The sequence below is a fragment of the Choloepus didactylus genome, chromosome 13 (assembly GCF_015220235.1).
Source record: "Choloepus didactylus isolate mChoDid1 chromosome 13, mChoDid1.pri, whole genome shotgun sequence".
In the NCBI taxonomy this organism is placed as follows: domain Eukaryota; kingdom Metazoa; phylum Chordata; class Mammalia; order Pilosa; family Megalonychidae; genus Choloepus; species Choloepus didactylus.
Genome location: NC_051319.1, coordinates 78,827,224 through 78,842,668, shown reverse-complemented (window position 1 = coordinate 78,842,668; position 15,445 = coordinate 78,827,224).

Sequence of the window (15,445 nt, the reverse complement as noted above, 5' to 3'; positions counted from 1 at the left end):
AAAAAAATGATCCAGGAATAAATTGCTCCCATTTACCTTTGTTTTCCAATCACACGCTCCAGTGGGAACAAAACATCCTAAGTGAGGGGATGTGGAGAGCCAGGGGATCCCTGACAGAAGAGTTTAATTATTTTCTTCTCTAAGAACAGGAATTGGAGGGGCTTTATAATGCCATTTGGCAAGAGGGCTCACTCCACAAAATGTGCCCTCCAGTGAGGACACCAGCAGCTGTTACAAGCTCCTCTATTTTTTGTTTTGGGGTAGGCAGAGAATGTCCTCAGTTTCCCTGCAATGCCCACTTCTTCAAGGGACACTCACAGCTGGCTCTTGGTGGCCTCCTGGGAGCTCCAATCAGCATCTTCCAAGGGGTGGCTGGACCTGTAGTGGCCTGAGCAGAGCAGCCACTTCTGAACATTCACTCAGTAAGAATGTATTGAACCCCTACTGCATGCCAGGGAGACCACGGAGACAAATTTAGGCCAAGTTCCTCCCTCATGGGCCTTGCTGGGGACAGACATCATAAAATATCTATGCCTGTGAAGATATAGTTACAACTGCCCAGTTGTTAAGACTTTCATGGACTGAACTCAACCAGGACCTGAGTTTTGGGGAGTCTTCCATGGTGACTGACGAGGAATGGTGATGCATTTGGCAGGGCACACGTCAACGGAAGTGTGCCCAAAGTCACACAGCCAGTAAGTGGCTGAGCCAGCATGTGATTAACTCTAAATGCTGGCTCTTCTCCCCACCCCCACCCCATCTATCCACACCCGGTGAGGGGCAGTCCCTGCCTTCTAGGGACTGAGTGTTCAGGAGAAGACGCATGAGCCTCTGACAGGAAACAACCTCACATGTGGCGTTAAGGTGCCCAGCCCCAAACATTTGGGAACATCCAGGAAGGAGTCTGAGGAAGGGTAGATTTGAATCAAAATTAAATTACAGTTTGGGAACAAGGCAGAGCCCCATAGGGACTGAGATTCTGGATGCTTTCCTCCACTGTCATTTCTTTGATCCTCTCTCTGTGTTCCCTAACACAGAGCTTACGTGTATCAGGCACCGAGCAAAGCCATCGAGAAGATGCAGGCTCTGAGCCAAGCACTCTAACTGCCAGAAGGAGCTGGCTGAGAGGCCTGCCTCGCTTTTCTTTAAAGATATGCAGGCAGGGGGTAGGAGGTGGGGGTGGGTGGGTTTCAGAATAAAGCAGAGACGGGGGCCTTGAGAGAGAGACTTAAGGCAGGCAGCCAGCCACGGGGTTTCCATAATTGCGCCTCTCTGGGGTCAGGTGGTGTGATGATGTCATCCTTCCAGAAAGCTTGCTGCAGATGGGCTGGGAGCACAGACCCTACGAAGTCACCTTGTTTAGGAAGGTGCATCAGTCAGGCTCCAGTCAGAAAACAAAAACCACTCTAAGTATTTCAAACATTTAATTTGGGGCATTGAGTACTGTGCCAGTTTGGATATATTACGTCCCTCCAAAAGGCATGTTTAATCCAATGTTGTGGGGTATTTAGATTAGGTTGTTTCCATGAGATGTGACTCACCCAACTGTAGATGGTAATTTTGATAAGCTTATTTCCATGGAGGTGTGGCCCCACCCATTCAGCATGGGCTTTGATTCGTTTCCTGGAGTCCTTTAAGAAAAGTCACACAGGCCCAGACGCTTGCTGGCGCTGATGCTTAGACATGCTTGGATATGTGGACAGAAGGACGTTTAGCTAAGTGATGGAGCCCAGAGTTTGCCCCGAGATAGACTAAGAGAACACCCCCAGTTGCTTAGAGAGGAACGTCCTGGGAGAAAGCTGTTTTGAAACCAGAACCTTGGAGCAGACACCAGCCACGTGCCTTCCCAGCTGACAGAGGTTTTCCGGAAGCCATTGGCCTTTCTTCAGTGAAGGTATACTCTTGTTGATGCCCTAATTTGGACACTTTTATGGACTTAGGACTGTAACTTTGTAACCAAATAAACCCCCTTTATAAAAGCCAATCCACATCTGGTGTTTTGCATAATGGCAGCATTAGCAAACCAGAACAGTACATAGGCGATGGAATTGCTGAGAAGCCAGTGTGGGGAGAGAATCCAGCAATTAGCAACAGCAGGCAGGTGCTGCCACTGCTCGCTCCCACCCCTAGGGCTGGAGGGGCACCACAAGGAGCTGGTGTCACCAGAGGCAGAGCGGGTGCTGCCCGGCCCAGGGCTGGAGCTGCTGTGGAGTTTCCCTTGGGGACCGTGGAGGGAGAGGCTGTCCCACGGGGTGGGGACTACAGAGACAGGCAGCTGCTGCCAGCTCCACCTGAGACACCTGAGAGGAGAGAATTATCCCAGCTTCTCCCCTGTTCCAGCCCTTCAATCTCCCACCAGAGGCTCTCTTTGGCTGGAGCCAGAAGCTAGCTGATGGGGAGGCGGGAAGTGCAGCCCTTGGGGGTCCATTCCCTGCAGTACAGAGCAGAGAGAGCAATGGCTCTGAGGGCAAATTGCCAGCACAGGGAGGGTGCCCACTTTGGTGCCCCTCAGCCCCTGCCTGGGGTCCTGGGGTGGCCACTCAAAAGGGAGAGCCATGAAGACCACAGCGCAGAGTCCTGCACTGCCCGGGGGGCTCCTGAAGGTGATGGACAAACAAAGTCCCCTCCTCCATCACACCCCCTACCCTGAAAGAAAGCAAAGAGTAGGGCAAAAAACCAAACGAACAGAACAGCTCTCTGTGGCCCGGCCCGGCCACACATATCCCAGCCAGGGCAGCAGAGCAGAGATACATGGATTCAGGGGGCTGACATGTTCAAATTCTCACTCGCCTCCCCTTACTGACCTGAAACATCCTTCATTTCCCAGGCTGCCTATTCCTCGTCTGTAAAATGGGTGTGACGTTAGTCCCTACCTCACCTCTGTGAACACTGCAAGACACATGTGTACAGGACTTCAGCCCATGCACCTTGTAAATGTTCAATAAATGTCAACCATTAACATTAACCGCCACCCATTCCCAAGTGCTGCTTCCTCCATAGGGTTTCCCCCCAATTTCTCCCACAAAGAGGGACTCTCCCTCCCAGCTCCAAGCTAGCACCGGAAAGCTCAGAGGGTGTTTTCAGGGAGTTGTCAGTGGATGAAAGGTATTTCCCCAGCTGAGGAACATGTCCTGCGCACTTGCTCTGGGCCGGGCATGGAGCCAGGCCCATTACACAGGTTGACTTGCTAGAGCCTCCACCAACAGAGCCCCATGCGTGGCAGACACGGTCTTGTACGTGTCTGTAGCCCGAGCAGCCACCCGGCACACAGTGGGTCCTCAGTCAGCAGCTATTGGCTGATTGACAAAGGAGTGAGCTGGGAGAAAGAATTTGAGTGGTGTAAGAGCAGACCTTTAGGGAATACGGCTTGGAGAAGAGCCTCAATCAAACCACAACAAAACTGCTGATTAAAAGTTTAAGATGCACTTCAAACAACAAATTGCTCAGCCCATGGGTGAGAAGAGGCCAAAGTGGTTGGTGGTTTTGCTCAGTGAATGGAGCCCTTATGTCTTGAACCCAGGAACCAATGACAAATTCCGCAAGGCCATCCCAGGCCCTGCATCTCCTGAGTCCTCCCCGTCAGCTGTTGGGTTTTCCAGCCCCACTGGCCTGGGGATTGGGTTTGGAGCCTGGATGGTCCCTGTCTCCTTGGTGCAGACTGGACACCCGGCCCTTCACCACTCAGAACACACACACACGAGGTGCAGAGCTCCCAAACGTGAAGACCTGCCTCTGGCAGTAATGGAAGCAAGCAGGCTGGATGCTTGATGTTGGAGGCTTCCAGAACCAGTGCTGGGCCTCATTACCAAGGAACACATGATCCCCTGACACTCACTGGAGGCCAAGGGGGAAGCTAATAACCAGGGGGCCCTGCTTTTCAGTTTTATGTTCCTCTTCCCCTGGGCCTACAGTGTCTGTGGTTCCTGTGCAGATTTCAAGCTGAAACACCAGGAAAGCTTCATGTGGTCTGACTTCTCCTTCCTCACTCTGCCCCCACAATACACACACACACACACACACACACACACACACGCACGCATGCAGATGCCTGCCTCTGGGTTCCATCGAGACCTCAGTAAAACGTTGGCTAGAAAACCACAGGGTGTTATGAGCTGTGAGTTTTTCGTCAGTTAAACAAAGAGAAAACACCTCCATTTGAGATGCTCAGCGTGCTTTACAAACCAGAGGGTATGTTTGGCTCAGCTCAGGGGTAAAGAGTAGTAGAGGAACAACTCTGTCAGAGGAATGGCAGGGAAGTGTTCTGAGGAGGCCCGAATGTTCTGGATAAAGAAATGTCTTGGCCATAAGTTCCTGGGAATACTCGGACGGCCAAGTCTGCTGAAGGAAGTGCCTGGTTGAGGGGAAGACATTCCCGCATGGCCCAATCCCCCATCAGACTCTGGGAAGCTCCCTGCATCCCACTTTGCCCATCCCCATAATCAGTGATGGGTGGGTAAATGGTTAGCTGCTGGCTTTCTGGATGCAGGGGCAGCTCTGGTTTGCAGCACTTTGCCATAGTATATATTCTCCCATAGTGGCCAATTTAGAGGAATCAGGCGGTATCCCTGAATGTGGAGCTGGGAAGAGATGCCCAGTGAGCACATTGTCACATTGCATTTCTACCACACAGACATGATGGATGCAAATCACCTCAAGAACACAAGTACAGTAAAAGGCAGAAAAATAATTAGGAAGGGATGAGTTTCAATTATTTATGAGCTTTGTATTTGGTATAATTTATATAACAGGAAGTTTCTATAATTTAATTTTTAATAATGGACAGGCTTACTAATCAGCTCTTGCAAGACCGTGTGAGACAGCACCAGCACACAACTATATGGAAAAAGTTCCAGCCCCTTGGACCCAAGTACAGGCCAGAAAAATAAAACAATCACCAAATGCTTTGGAAATTAAGATGGTACCTACACAGAAGTCCTGGAGAAGTAATATTAGCCATTCTAAGAAAATTGTATCATATTTTTTTATTTGAAAGAGAATTTGTTTAAATTTATCACATTAGATTTTGAAAATAACCTTACAACGTTGTTAGAGATAAAGAAACTAAAGATCAGAGAGGGGGAAGTGTGCCTGAGTCACACCACTGGTAAGTAGCGTAGTGAACATATGATTTATTCTAAATCCCGCCTCTTTTCCCTGCCCCTACACCTGACACTGCTTGGGTTGCAGCGACCCATGTCGATACCCATGTCAAGGTCTCATAGATGTCACCAGGCATGGTTCACAGTTGGAACACTTCTGCTGGGGGGCCTGGAATCAGTCCTTTGGCTTAAAACAGCCACACATTTCTTTCCCAGCAACACTGCTCTCAGAACTTAGGGGCAGTGACAAGTCAGCAGACCTTGAGCTGCTGCTGGGCATTTAGAGGCTATTTTCTCTCTCATAAGATTGGAGGAAAAGGCAGTTCTCAGGGCCCTACCCTTTTTCTCTGTCCTGGACACAGCGAGGATGTTGGAGTCTCTGGTAAACTGATGGGCAGTGAACAGATGGGCTTTAAACTCAATTCTCTGAGCTGCAGCCAACCCAGAGGCCTCCTGGACACTGAGAGCAGGGCAGTGCCTGGTGGGCCACCCAGGGTGTGTATGCAGCATTACTCAGCAGCCCCTTGGGGGGCCCCAAACAGGCCATCCCCCTGGAGTCACTGGCACTGGATTCCAGACAGGATCAGGACCCTGCTCGAGGCTTGGATCCCAGACCCCAAACTCACTTGGGGCTGGAAACCAGCTCCAACAAAATCCTCCAGTGCAAAGCGAGCCCTTCTCTCACCTCCCCAGCTTGGCCACTTCCCCTCTGGCTTCTGGGCAGGAGACGCCCCATTGCCCAGGCCACATCCTCTCAATCCCTTGTCATTTCAAATATTCTGGCATGTAAGTTTGGTATGCTTGGCTCTTTTAACCATCACACTTTATGGCCTTTTGCAGAGTAATTTTGTTCCTATCCTGCCATTCAATTTGAATTAAATATCAAACAGATGTGAGTCATTTTTTGCTCTTTTTAAATAAAAAGTTTAATATTAGGGAGCATGCCCTCCTATAAGATCAGGAAAGCCATTTGGAGAAATAAGCTCCTTCAAATTAAAAAAGAATCACATTGGTTAATGTTAAGATGCTTTCAAGTGATACATTTCGAAGTGCTAAGGGAAGGTGTTTCCGGCAAGCTATAAAGTGGCCAGGAGAAAGGAGGGGAAGATATATGGCCCAAGGCTGATGGGGAAATTGGAGCTCTGAGAAGGGGCAACCCCACCTGGGGATGAAGTTCTGAGCTTGGAGATGAGGTTCCCAGATGATGTTGGGGAAGGCCATCTTCCCCAAGGCCCAAGGGAGCCCCTGTTCTCTGCAGCCTGTGTGGACAGGCTGGGTAGGGTGGCAGGCAGGAGCCCCATCCTGCTCGGGGAGCCAACCTGACCTGCATGCCCCTTCGCCATCCTCGCCTCCCCACAAAGTGGCCGGCCTCCCACCCAGCTACCCCAGGAGCGATTTTATTCTTCTGAATGGCTTAATGTCTGGTTTTCGCTGTAGCCTCTTGGATAGTGGGGTTTTGGCCTTTTGTGGGTCACAGATGCCTCTGTGAAAACGCCAAAAAGCTATGGTGCCTCTTTGCACACTGGAACTACATTACAAATTCCAACAGGGTCATACAATTTTAGGGGTCCATGGTCCCCTACCCCAAATAGCCAGAGCACAGAACATTTCATCCTCAGGACACTCTGCCCACAGGGCTGAGGCGCTTCTCTCAAAAAGGACAAGAACCAACATTTACGAGCACCCGCGGGCCTAGCTTCATGCGGGGCCCTTTGCATGTGCTGGAGGAGCTGGTCTGTCTCCAAAGTCCTATCACTTCTTGGCAACATGCAAACCTGTAGTTCGACATTATTGGATCTGCTGCCATTCATGGCTAAGAGCCAGGGCTTCTCCAGTGCTGGCTCAGGCTAAAGTATTTCCATGTGGTCCTTTGACTCACTGCACCTAAGGCAACTCTCTAACTCCAGGCGACTAACTGCAAATGGCATTTCCATGTGGTAGGGAGAGGGGCCAGAATACCTCTGCTTTCCAGCTGGTTCTGGACATCCTGGACCCTGAGATGAAGCTCTGCACACCCAAGGTTTGCCTCCGGGTGATGTGCAAATGCCCAGAGACCCTGCTCCGTGGGGAACATTCGGCCCTGCTGATGAGAAACAGAAACAACACTTCCTAGAATTCCACAGACAGAAGAGAAGGTGGAAGGGAGGGATTTAGAGCAACAAAAAGCCTAGGCTTTAGCGTCAGACAGCCGGAATCTGAATCCCGGCTCTACAACTTACTCATTCTGTGACTGTGAGCAAGCAGCCAACCTCTGACAGCCTCAGTTTCCTCTTCTGTCAAACAGGAATATCGCCTGTTTCATAGGGTATTTGGGAGGATGAAATGGATAAGGCATGTGAAGCCCTTAGCACATTGCTTGGTGGACAGCAAGGGCTCAGTGTTTGGAAGTTATCCTTACTACCATTCCCTTGAAGGCGACAAGTCCCCTATTAGATGGGGCTTATTGGGGGCTGGGAGGTTGGGAGGTGGGTCAGAGCCAGGCTCACCCCTTCCCACCCCCCACCCCACCCCCAGCAGGAACCCTATGGATAACTGCAAGAGGAGCAGGAGATGCAAAGGGAGGGGATGTGACTTACTGCCTCATAATTCTTGTCCCAGGGGAAGGAAAAGGTGGGAGGAAGAAGGCAGAAAAGTAGCAGAAATATCTGCAAGTGGCTTTAAAAGAGGAATCGAAATTCACAAATCATTGCTACTGCCCCAACCGTTATTTTGAGTCCAGGGCAATTCATAATAATGTACTGAGATCCATTCTGAGAGCCCGTGGAGAGTGGGGTTAGGGCAGAGAAACGGCGAGGCCTGGCTCCTGTCCTCCTGAGACGCAGGACCACCCCAGATTCCAGGAGGACTCTGAGCTCAGAGGACAGAAGTTGGCAAGGACTGGGCCTGGTCAGAAGAGGTTCCAGGAGGAGGAGGATGAAGATGTGCCTTCAAGCCTGGACAGTCTTGAGAGAGAAAAACACACACCCTCTAGCTATGCCTTACTCCGTACCAGTCAGAGGTCCAAGGACAAGGCAGCCAGCTCTTGGGAGTCTCGATTTAGCCCCCCTCCTCTTCCTAACCTCCACGGCCACACACGGCAGCCATTCAGTTGTGCTTCACGAAGAACAAAGGGGCCCTTTCTACAGGGGCTGCTCAGGTGCCCAGCCTCAGATCTCATAACTGCCGTGGAAACAAACTTCTCTTACCTACAGCTGAAGGGGTCAGCAATATGTCAGTCAGTCCTGAGCACACGGTCGTGGTTCCAGTCCCACCCCTTCCTCAGGGCTCAGGTGACCCTCAGGGCTACGTGGGATCCTGGGCACTTAAAGGCACCTGACAGTGATGGGGCTCCACCACACACCCTCCCCAGGATGCCCAGGACACCCCACCCACCCCCGGAACCTCAGGTGGGCGGCCATCTTCATTCTGAAGACTGCTTCCATGCTCTCCATGGCAGCAGGGACCCAGACGCACGCTTTTCTCCATAGTAAATTATACTTTTACTATGCATTTAAATGCTTAATTATTTAAATGCACTTAAATAAACAAGAACTCCTTATATCTACCTCCAGTCTTCCTCTGGGTACCCATTTTCTTTCCATTTATTTCCTGGACATTTTACATGACTTGATAGTTGACATAATGATGACCTCATTGGTTGCACACTATTGTATGAATAACATAGCACCAAACCACCACACCAACCCAGCGGAGTATGTTCATTTGAGTCCCATTTTACAGATGAGAAAACTGAGACTCAGGGTGGGGTTGGGGACCCTATTTCTGGGGATGCCCTTTCCCTCCAGGTGCACCCTGGGTTTGACAGATGCCCTTAGTGCCTTTTTCCAGGGGAGTGATTGGTGGAAATGGCCCTACGGCAGCACAGAGGGATTAGGGGTGAGGGCAGCTGCTTCCCTAGGCTCTGAAATAACCCTGCAGATGGCCAGCTCAGACCAAGGCTGCTCTCCCCAACCCCTCCAGAGACCCTTTAGGTGAGACCCTTTTAGATCTCAAAGTCCTTCAGAAGATATGAAAACAGGGGCAGGTCAGCCACATGAGATGCAGGCTGCAACATGTAAACACCACCCCAGGGCGCTGCTAATCTCCCAGGTCAGTCCCCACTGCCACCAGCCTCTCATGGGAGGCACAGAGGTTGGGGCGGCTCTGGCCAAGTGGCCTATATGATTTTGTGACAGTGGCAGGTCCCTCTGTCTGCCCTGCTGTGGCCTGCATGCCCTGCCCAGCCTTGATGCAAAGCCCCTACTGCCAGGCCAGGGAGGGGCCCCGGGCTCACGCAGGCACCCCGGTTCCCCGGGTGTGCCCCCGGGTGAGGTGCACAGGGCTAACTAGAAACACCTGCGTACATGGAATTTCCTGCCCCAGTGCAGCCTTCATTTCCTCTGCCAGTAAAAACCCAAGGCTTGCAAAGGTGAAAGAAACCAGCCAGTCAATCACCCAGACGACGGCCACCAGGGCTGAAGAGACAGGACTTTCTAAATTAAATTTTAATTCCCACCCGATGGCCCATCTGGGACAGGCCATGATTCAAACTGTCGGCCAGCCACCTCTTCCAGGCAGATCCCCGCCCGGGTCCTTGCAGGAATTAACCCCACCCTGGGCCAGTGGACAGTGGTGTATGCCTTGGTCATCAGGTTGTGGAATGAGACCCTAAGAATGCCTTTCCCCTAACTTCATTGTGCAGCTGCAAGGGCTGCCCAGCTGATTAGATGTTCACTACTGCAGGCTGTTTGAATTATTAGGTGCCAGAGAGATCAGAGCCTGCTGGTGACTCAGGGACATTTACCAAGGCAACATCAAAGCTGGGGGCGGCTCAGGTCCAAAGTGTAGGATAACGGTCAGAGCCTGAGGGTCTGGGCTCTGTCCGGGCCCAGCAGGTTTAGGTGAGGAGAGGGTCATAAAAATGCCTCCGTTTCTCCAGAACATTTTTCCAGAGATGCCTGCAGGCTAGCAAAGGTGGAGCTTGCAGCAAGGAGAAGGAAGGTGTCGAGTTGCCCATTTTATGGTTGAACAAACTGAAGCATCATCTTGAGAGCACGACTTGCCTGACCACACAGCTGGCTGGGACCAGGTCATCACACTGAGTCCATGCTGGAGACATGAGTCATGACCCCACCTCTCCATCTCTGAGACGGCAGGAGCAAAGGACCTGGGCTTCTGGTCACACAGACCTGGGTTCAAAGCCCAGCTTGTTCCCTCAGGCAAACTCCCAGTCTCGTTCTGACAATCCATAAAATGGAAAATAATGATAGCACTTTCCTCACACAGTTTCTCCAAGGAATAAATGAAAATGCACAGGAAGTGCTTTGTACTGCAGAAGGGGCCAAGGCAGGGGACTAGATGAGGCTACTTCTGCAAGGAAGTTTTTGTCTCACTATGGGAAGAGGAAGTGAAGAACCTCCCTTCAGGAGGACCTGACCCCATCCTGGAAACCAACAGCCCACTTCCTGTCCAGCCTTGTGCAGAGCAGCCTCTGGCAGGATGTGCAGGCTCCCCTCTCCACCCCACCTGCCTGGGTCTCCTCATCCAGAGCCTCAAACAAAACGCATGTCATTGGTAAGAGTGGGTGAGCCAGTAAGTGCTGGATTGGAGCAAATTCTTGCTAATCCTGGAGGTGGAATTGTGAGAGTGGGCCAGGGGCTGGAGGCCATGGACCAGCACAGCCAACTTCCCAGCAGAAGGACTGCATAAAACTCAGCAGGAAAGGGAGAATATCCCAGTTAAAAAAAAAAAAAAAACTCTCCCATCTTTTTAAATGGCTTTATGATTCTAAAAATGATAGATGCTGATTGTAATGAACTACAGCTACACACAAGAACATGGATAAATCTCACAAATATTGAGCAAAAGAAGCCAGACACAGAAGAGTTCACAGTGTGTGATCCCATTTATGTACAGTTTTAAAATAGGCAAAAGTAATCTGTGGTGTTTAAATCAGGAAATGGGCCCTCCATGGGGGTAGGTAGGGACTGGAGGGGGGCAGGAGGTGGGGTTCTGGGGGGGAGCTAGTGACGTTCTGTTGATTGTGTTGGTTGATAACACAGATGTTGTGGTTACACAGGCATGTTTGCTTAATGAAAATCCACTGAGCTGTACACCTACAATTAATGCACTTTTCCATATGTTATATTCATATTATAAATTTCCTTAAAATAAACTATCAAGTCCATAGCAACATAATTTACGCAAATAAATAAATAGAAAAAAATTCATGTTCATTGCAGAAAATGTGTTCATTTTTTAAAGTAGAAAGTTGGAAACATGTCACTCATCCCATCAGGCGTTAACTCCTGTTAATATTTGAGTGTATTTCCTTCTTGCCTTTTTTTAAATGCATTATGTGTATGTGTTTTATAAATTCAGTTTCATTCTTATATGTTGAATTATATGTACAACTTTTTTTTAACTTAATATTATATTGTGAGGATTTTCCCACACATCCTTAATGACTCTTAAAAACTATCTTTATGACTCATACCCATCATATTGACACATCATGCTTTAACCTAGTTGAGTATGAACTGGGTTGATTTTGCTACCCCCAAAGGACATCTGGCAATATCTGGAGACATTTTTAGCTACCATAACTGGGGAGGTATTGTCAGCATCTAGTGGGTAGAAGCCAGGGATGCTGCTAAATGTCCTACAATGCACAGGACAAGACACACAACCAGGAATTACCCAGCTCCAAAGCTCAATAGTGCTGAGGCTGACAAACCCTACATAACCGTTTCCTTATTGTTATACATTCAGGGTACTTCCAGTTTTTGCTAAAACTAATAATGCAACAACAAATCTCCTGGATAAGTCATTTTGTGAATCTCTTGTCTCCTTAGCATCAGTTTCTATGGTTGAGCTTAATGTTATGGCCACTCTAAAGAGTTTGACACATGCAGCCCATATTGCCTTCCAGAAAGTGGTATTAGTTTACCCTCCCGGCAGCCAGTGCACGTGCCCTCTCTCACCACCCCTGACCCTACCCCTCCTCCTCTGGTGGCCCACTCTGACCCTTCAGGCTTTTTGAAGTTCAAGCATTTCGCATCCCATCCCATCCTCCCCAAAGAAGATACCCTCTTTTGCCGGATGCTCCTCTTGCTATGGCTCATCCTTTCCTTCTTTGTTGGCAGAGTTTCCTGAAAGAGCTGTCTGCATCACTCTCCCCTCATCCTTCTCCCCTGCCCCCTGCTCAGTGCACCACTGAGACAGCTCTCACAGTTACGAAGAGCATCTCCTGAACTGAACTTCAGGTTTTTCAATCCTTGGCCAATCTGACCCTCAGCTACCTCGGCCACAGCCAAGCCCTCCCTCATCTCCCTTGGAAGCCTGCTGGCTGCCCCTCAAAGCTGATCCTCCCCGGCATTTCTCTTTTGTCTTCTTTTTTGTCATAAGAAAGGTAGTTGGCACAGCCTATATATATCTACATTTCTGAAGTGGGAGCATGGATTACCCACATCAGAGACATTTGGGATTCTTGTTAGAAAGACACATTCTAGGCTTCTGCCCTGGACTTACTGACTTAGCAACTCTGGGACTAGGCCCCAGGACTCTGCATTTCAATGAGCTTGACAGGTAATTGTCACCCACTTTAAAGTTGGAGAACTCTGCTGACATAGGGAAAGACAGAGACTTAAGGGAAGGGAAGGGAATTTTTGCAGTTTTTCAAAGAGTGAAGTTTTTCTTTCTTAAATAAACACTGACTGCTAGGCCAAATTCAGTAGTGTGAAGTGAGGTGCATCAAGAGCACTTCAGGGTCCTGAAGCAAATGGGAAGATTTTTCTTGTTGCAAGGACCAGGTGCAGACCTGAGAAGACTGCAGCAGCAGGCTTGAGTGAGCTGGGGGCAGGGGCTGGGGTGGTGACAGCAGAGCTGTAGAAGCCCATAGTTTCGGGTTCTATGATCATTAAGCTTTTGCCAGAGGAAGGACTGAGTCCAAGCCCCTCACCAGGGACTACTGATTTTATGAGCTGGCTTTTGAAGATAACTATGCCTTTTTGGAATAGCTGTAATGAGAATGCCCGGTGGGGAAAATGCAGCCAGCTTTTAAATAGAAAATAATGAGAGTCAGGTGGGAAGAGTAACTCTTCTGCTTTCTCTCCAACAGTGTCTGTGGACCAGGATTCAGTGGGCAAGATATTCGGCCTTGGGTCCGTCTTGACAGACATCCACCCACAGGATTTTCTAGTATTCCAGGACTTTAGTCCAGGGTTCTGGAAGTGGGGGGCTACCCCATGCTGCTGCCATTAGTCATGGTGGTTCAGGGTATCTGGGCAGTGTTCAGTGGAACCCAGGGCTGACTCCAAGCCCCTGAGGAGACGGCCATCTCCCAAATGCCAAATCCTGCCAAAAGAAACACTCGTTGCTTAAGGTGTAATTTTGCTTATCCAGCTACCCCAGGACAATTGGCAGAGCAGAGCTCTGTGGGTAGGAACATTGTCAACAGGACTTGAAAGAGCCACAGTCAAGAGATCAAATAACCCCCTTGCTCTCTCTGCAGCAGTCCTGCACTCCGTCAGAAGGATATGACCAGTCAGCCTAGACGGAACTTTGGTGCAGACAGCAGGGCAATGAGGCAAGCAATAAAAAGGCCTAATCTCTTAAGGCAACATCAATTGTTGGCGAGGATGGAAGGGGAAAGCTACATTAGCCAAGGATCACTTTACTCCTGTTATTGATGCCTGCTGACTGCTTAGAAAATCCAAAGTGGGAAAAACCTGCTGACATTGGTGGGTGGCAAGATGCAATTTACAGAACTGGTTTCCCAAAGTGTTTAACAACTAAACAGTTGGGCTTATTGTAGTTATTAATAACTACCATTGACAGAGTGCTTCCTAAATGATGCGTATTTTGTATTTAATAGCTTTCCTAATCCTCATGATCCTAAAAAATTCGTAGTATTATCATCCTGTGTCAGTTAGGTCCAGTGCAGGAAACAGAAGTCATTATAGGTATTTTGAGCAAAGGGATTTTTTTTTTTTTAACACTGGGGATTAAATGAGCATTGTGTCAGGGCTGGAGGAATGCATGCGCGGCAGTGCCTCTGGGAGGTTGAATATAATGAAGCATCACAGAGCAGATTTCCTGAACTCAGGAAGCTGCTGTAGATGCTGTAGCTGCACCATAGCTACTTCCACAACTACCCCCGCTACCCTTGAAGCTGGTGACCATCTTCCTTGGCTGCCACTAAACTTACCACAACTAAGACTGCCAGCAACCTCAGCAGGAGGTGAAAGGCCTCCACCTTCCAAACCTCCTGTAAGAACTATTGATTGGTGGAACTTATTTCACACCCAGAGCCCTAGCTGCAAGAGAGCCTGGGAAGCATAGTTCTGGCTTTCCAGCCTCTCCAACTGGAAGGAGGTGGAATGGAGATTGAGTGTCTCATGTCCCCATCTTGCAGCTGAGGAAACTGACTCCCAGAGAGGTAAGTCACTTGCTCAAAGTCACATAGCTAGTCAGTAGTGGAGCCATTATTTGGGCCCAAGTCTGCAGGACTCCAAAGCCTGTCCTTACCTACTGCTTTCTTGGGAATTTAGGAGGAAAAACACTCTACAGATTCTAAGCATTCCTATTAATTACAATTACATTGGTGGTAATTATTAAACCTCAGATGAAGTGACCAGATTATTCTGAATTTTCTGGCAGTTGTGAGAAATTAATTGTTCCAGTATCAGGAGAGAGGGAATAGAGAGGGCAGTGGTGAGAGAAAAGAAATGCGACCAGCATGGATTTAGCTGCAGAGAAAAACCCAGCTTACCTGTAGGTCCCCATTTTAGGATCGAGGTTCTTCGCCCCCTGCACTGGGGTGGGCTGGGGAATCCAATTGCAGCATTTTTGTGGATGAGCAGTGGAGAGCAATACTCACAGCTAACACTTATCGGCACTTGGGTGCCAGGCGCCAGGCTAAACACACCACCCATGTTAGCTCATTTCATCCTCACAACAACCCTGTGAGGCCGTCATTGTCTCCTTTGTATTTTATAGATAAGGAAATTAGATCTCACGAAGGGTAAAAGACTTGCCCAAGTTTCTGGTGAAGCCGAAGTTAGACCCAAGTCTGCCAAAATTCTTAACCCCTGGCTGGGTATACGCCTCCTTGAACTGCAGTTTCCAGCAGCCTCTCTCAGAACGTACGAACTGGATTAAACCAAAAGGACTGAACGTCAGCTTGATGGCAACTGCTTGTGGCACAGCAGCGGCGACTGACTCCCAGTGCCCCAGTCCAAAGAGCTCAGTGGAGATGGCTCCAGCAGGCCTGGGAATAACGGGGCCAGGGGATCTCTGTAACCAGTGATTCCTTCCAGGACCACCACACATCCCCCACTCCCCCATCCTGTGGGACTTGGGGCAAG